The sequence below is a fragment of the Rattus norvegicus genome, chromosome 4, assembly GCF_036323735.1.
Source record: "Rattus norvegicus strain BN/NHsdMcwi chromosome 4, GRCr8, whole genome shotgun sequence".
NCBI lineage: Eukaryota > Metazoa > Chordata > Mammalia > Rodentia > Muridae > Rattus > Rattus norvegicus.
The window spans coordinates 165573011-165579010 of NC_086022.1; positions in this window are offsets into that span (position 1 = coordinate 165573011).

The following is a 6000-nucleotide window of genomic DNA, read 5'->3' on the forward strand; positions in this document are numbered from 1 at the left end:
TCAAAAGTGCCCATTGTATATAGCACTCTCAACAACATTAAAAGTCCAAAATTCAAAGTCTTTTCTGAGATTCAATCATTTAAATGTATTCTCCTATAAAATCAAAAGCAAATGGCTGAACAAATAGCTCCAACATCACAGGATATATAATTCCATTTCAAAATTCCATATGGAGGAAATAATAGACTAAATTAAGACGGTAAATCAGCTAGGCAACTTGAAACTTTACAACTACATGTCCGATATCAAAGGACTCTTCAGATCTCTGATTGTTTTTTCATCTTTGGTGGCTGCAAATGAAAGAGCCATAGTTGGGGGTAAATCTAAGGCCAGTGGGAAAGTTCCACCACAAATCTCCAAGCACAAAGACCTTTCCCTTCTAGGGAGTAGTTAGTTCCCAGAGAAGATACATACCAAATTGTCAAACAAGGTTACCTGTGACTCTCAAGCAACCTCCCCGTTACTACCACCTGTTCCCCTTGGAAATTCCAGAATGGTTCACCTATCATAAGTCAGCTTTGAGGTTATTTTGCATCATAATTACTACCATGCCTCATTAGTAATTGTTTGAATTCTGCCACAATTGTTTGTCAGGTATATACCTCCCTGTCACAATCTGCTCAGGGTCATCTCCCCTTAAAAGGAAGAACCAGGAAGTGCTGTAATTAAACTCCTCTTGCTATTGTATCAATCACTGTCTCCATGTGTCTCACTTAAGATGTCCTGGAAAAGATTCAATTTGGACCTCACAAAACAAACTCCTTTCTCCATGTTAACAGCTTTCCTCAGCTCACAGCTTCTTGTTCCAATATCTGGAATCCACTCATGATCTTCTGAGTTCCTCCAGAACTAGGCTGAAGGATGTCCTATCCTTTTACTTATCACCTTTCTGTTTCCTAACTCCCCCAGTTTCTAATATTGGCTCCCCTGAAACTTGTGTTGTAGATTGACATGAATTCTGAGATCTGCATGACTCTTCCTCCTAAATGCGGGGATTAAAGATATGTATCCCCATGCCTGGATTTAAGCTTTTCTATACCTAGAATTTCCTCTGTCCCAGGTTGGCCTTGAACTCCAAGATCTGCTTGCCTTTATCTCCTGGGATTAAAGACATGTTTTACCATGTTTGGGTCTAAGCTTTTCACAGTTATTCAAAATCTGGATTATAAGTGCTTATGTAAGTTCATAGCACTAAGTCCCTCCATAAAGAAATTAAATTTTGCTTACCATCAATTCATAAGTACACCTGAAATTTTTGGGATAAAAAGAAACAAGCACAAAAAAGAGGAATAGAAGGCAAGAAATAGTAAAAAAAAAACAAAAACAAAAAACAAAAACCATATAGAGAGGTCAATGTCAATTCAATATGGAAATATCTTCCCCTGGTCTGGCTTTCAAAAACTGAACAGGTATTTTGAAGTTTGCATGGGAAAAATATATGAATAGTCCTATCCTGCATTTGAACCTGCATGCTACAATACTAATGTGTTAGGCAATATATGTTTTAGGATAAATAGATGCTGTCTTTTTGGAACTAAGGCCTTTACTATATGAGGAAAAAATGTTTGGTGTTGTAATGTAAATCAAAAGTCCAAGGTTGGTGAAGTCACAGGTTCTATATTGGAGCTTGCTACGATTGTTCTGACAAATGGTCAGTGGCCAATCAGACAGACCCCCCAGAGCTCCCAGGGACTAAACCACCAACCAAAGTTTACACATGGAGCCACACCTGGCTCCAGCTGCATATGTAGCAGAGGATGCTACAGCAATCAGTGAGGGGAAAAGCCATTGGTCCTGTGAAGGTTCAATGCTGCAGTAAATGGCAATTCCAGGGCAGGAGGGTAGAAAGAAGTGGGTGAAGGAGCACCCTCATAAAAGCGGGGTGGGAGGATGTGATAAAGGCTTTCTGGAGGGAAAATTTGGAAATTGGATAAAATTTGAAATGTAAATAAAATATCCAATAAAAACAGAAAGAAATGTTCAAAGTCATCAGAGAAATGCAGTTCAAAAAGACACTGACATTCTACCTCACAACAATCAGAATACCTAAGATCAAATGTCATGTGAGAACACATGCTCGAGAGGGTGTGTAGAAAGGGGAACACTCCTCCATTGCTCATGGGATTGCAAATTGCTAAAACCACTATGGAAAGCAACTTGGCAATTCCTCAGAAAATTAGAAAGAATTCTACCTGAAGACCCAGCTATACAAGTTATACCACTCTTGGGCATGGAAACAAATGATGCCAGGCCATACCCAAAGGGCATGTGTTCCACTAGTTCATAGAAGCCTTATTTGTTATATCCTTAAGCTGGAAACAAGGCATGTGTCCCTCAGTCAAGGAATGGATACAGAAAATATGGTGTATTTTTACAAAATGGAATGCTATTCAGCAAATAAGAGTGAGAACATCATGAATTCTGCAAGCAAGTGGAAGTAGAAAATATCTTTCTATGTAAGGTTACCCCAACCTAAAAGGACATACATGGTATATCCTCACTGATAAGTAGGAATTAGCCAAAAAGTACAGAATATCTACAATACAACCCAAAGACCTTAATAAGTTTAACAAGCAGTAAACCTCTAGTGTGGATGCTTGGATGCCACTTAGAAGAAGAAAGGAAATAATCACAGGAGGTAGATGGAGGGAGAAACCTGGATGGGAGAGGGAACAGTGAGGGAAAAATGGGAATAAGACCAATTATGGTGGGAAGGGACAGGAGAGAAGCTCAGAGGTAAAAATGAATGAATGGAAATGAGCAGTCTCAAATAGTGGGAGGTGGAGGGACCCTCTAGAAAGTACAGAGACCTGGGAGGTGAGATACTGTCATGACTCATTGGGGGTTTCCTTATCCAAAATGCCCAACATTTGGGAAAGAGAATTTGAAGAGTCTATCTCTAGTAGATCAACAGGGCCTCAAGTATAGGGACAAGACTACTAACCCAGAGACAAAATTCTTGACACAGAATTGTTCCTGTCTAAAAGAATTCAAGACAAAAATGGAGACAATACTGAAGAAAACGTAATAGAATGACCTAGCCAACTTGGGATCCATTTCATGAGATGATAGCAAGATTTGAATCTACTACGCTATGATGTGCTTACAGACAGGAGCCAGGCATATCTGTCCGCTGAGAATACTGACCAGCAGCTGACTGGGACAGAAGCAGATACTAATTCCCAATCATTGTACTGAAGTCAGGAACCCCTGTAGTTGTAATAGGGAAGGATTGAAGAAGCTGAAAGGGAGACGGACCCCATGAGAAGACCAGCAATTTCAACTAGTTCACACTCCAGGGAGCTTCCGAATATGGTGCCACCAAAGAGGAGCATATACAGGCTGAACTGAGGCACTGACACATATTTAGCAGAAGTATGCCTGGTCTGACTTCAGTGGGATGCAGTTAATTCTTGAGGTTCCAGTGAACGGGGAGATCTGGTGATGGAGGAGCACCCTCTCCTAGACAATAGAGAGGAAGGAATGGAGAACTATGAGAGGGGTACTGAGGGAGACAACGATTGTAATGAAACTAAATAAAATAATTTAAAAATTTAAGGAAAAATACTTAGGATTGTGATATATAGATAAATAGAAAATGTGTGTATACATGTATATTTATATATTTTACATATATATTAAAGAAATAAATTTCAATCTTAAATAAAAATATTTATAGTTATAGCCTAGGCCTGTGCAGCTCTCAACCTCCATGATGACATTATTTTTTTTGGGGGGGTATTTTATTTATCTACATTGCAAATGTTGTCTCCTTTTCTGGTTTCACCTTAGAAATCCCCTTTTCCATATGCCCCTCCTCCACCTCACCATCCTGCGGTTCCCCTCACTGGGGAAACTAACATTCACAGGACCAAGGGCCTCTCTTCCGATTGATACAGGACAATGCCATCCTCTGCTACATACACAGCTAGAACCATGGGTCCCTCCATGTATACTCATTGGTTGGTGGTTTAGATCCTGGAAACTCTGGGGGTTCTGGTTGGTTGATATTCTTGTTCTTCCTATGGAGTTGCAAAACCCTTTGGCTCCTTCAGTCCTTTCTCTAACTTCTCCAGAGTATCCCCATACACAGTAAGATGGCAAGGTGCAAACATCCTCATCTGATCACTAGGGCTCTGGCAGAGCCTCTCAGGAGACATCCATATTAGGCTCTTATCAGCAAGCAGTTTTTTGCTTCCACAATAATAGTTTCAGTATTTGATGTCTGTGTATGGGATGGATCCCCAGGTTGAGCCTTTCCATATTGCCTTTCCATCTTTTTCTGCTCCACATTTTGTCCCTGTATTTCCTTGAGACAGGAGTCATTCTGGGTTGAAAATTTTGGAGATGAGTAGGTGGCATTATTCTTTAACGTGGGGCCTTGCCTAATGTCTTGATATGGTCTCTACAGTTTCTCCATCCTATTTTGGAGGCTTTTCAGCTAAGATCATCCCACTTAGGTCCTGGGAGCTTCCTGCTTTCTTGACATCTAGGACTTTCTGATGGCTACCCCTAGTTTCCCATCCCCCATTGCAATAAACCTCTGTTCAAATTCCCGGCCCTGTCTCTTCCCATACTTGGTCCAGCCCCCATTTCACCCTCTCCTTCCACTCTTTCTCCCAAGCCCTCCCACCCTCTATTTTCCATGAGTATTTCCTCCTTTCTGAAAAGGACTGAAGAATCTACACATTTTGGTCTTCCTACATCTTGAGCTTCGTATGGTCTGTGAATATGTATCATGGGCATTCTGAGCTTTTATGCTAATATCCAACATATCAGTGATTGCCTACAATACCATTTGTTCTTCTGTGACAGGGTTATCTTACTCAGGATGATATTTTCAAATTTCATCCATTTGCAGAACAATTTCATGAAGTCATTATTTTTAATAGCTGATTAGTATTCCCTTGTGTAGATATACCACATTTTTGTGTCTATTTCTCTGTTAAGAGTCATCTGGGTCTTTCCCAGCTTCTGACTGTTATAAATAAGGCTACTATGAACATAGTAGAGCATGTTTCCTTGTTATATGTTTGAGAATCTTTTGGGTATATGTACAAGATTTGTATTGGCTGGGTCCTCAGTTCTATGTCCAATTTTCTGAGGAACCACAGAATGATTTCCATAGTGATTGTACCAGCTTACAATCCCAAAAACAATGGAGCAAATGCTGTAACTTGAGTTCTTGATCTTAGTCATTCTCACTGGTGTAGGTGGAATCCCAGGGTTGTTTTGATTTGTATTTTCCTGATGACTAAGGATGTTGAACATTTTTTGGTGCTTTCCATTCTGTGATGTCTATCTTCCTGAGTTCTTTGTATATATTGTATATTAGCCTGTATCAGCTGTAAGATTGGTCAAGGTTTTTCCCAATCTGTTGGTTGCTGTTTTTTTTCTGTTGGCGGTGTCCTTTGCTTTACAGTAGCTTCACAGTTTTATGAGGTCCTATTTGTTGATTGTTGATCTTTGAGAGACATTTGTGTTCTGTTAAGAAAAATTTCCCCTGTGCCCATGTCTTTGAAGCTTTTCTCCACTTACTCTTCTTTTAGTTTTACTGTGTCTGGTTTTATGTAGAAGTCCTTGATCCACTTCTACTTGAGCTTTGTACAAGTAGATGAGAATGGATTTATTTGCATTCTTCTACATGCTGATTTCCCATTGAACCAGCACCATTTGATACAAATGCTGGATGGTTTTAACTCCTTTGTTAAAGATCAAGTGATCCTATATGTGTGTTCATTGATGGACTTTCAATTCTATTACCTGACTGTCTGGGCCATAATTCATGCAGAGAGGCAGAATTGGTCAAGGTTCTTAGAATTTCTTATGTGCTCATCCCTTAAAACACATCTACATCAACTTCTTCACCCCCATACCACAACAAAGAATCAGCTAATAGCATGGAAAGGTTCATAGAAAGAAAGTAAGAATTAGAGAAGGGAAAGAGTTCTCTGATATTCAGACTTTTGGACAAGATAAATTTTCTGCAAAGATTATTTC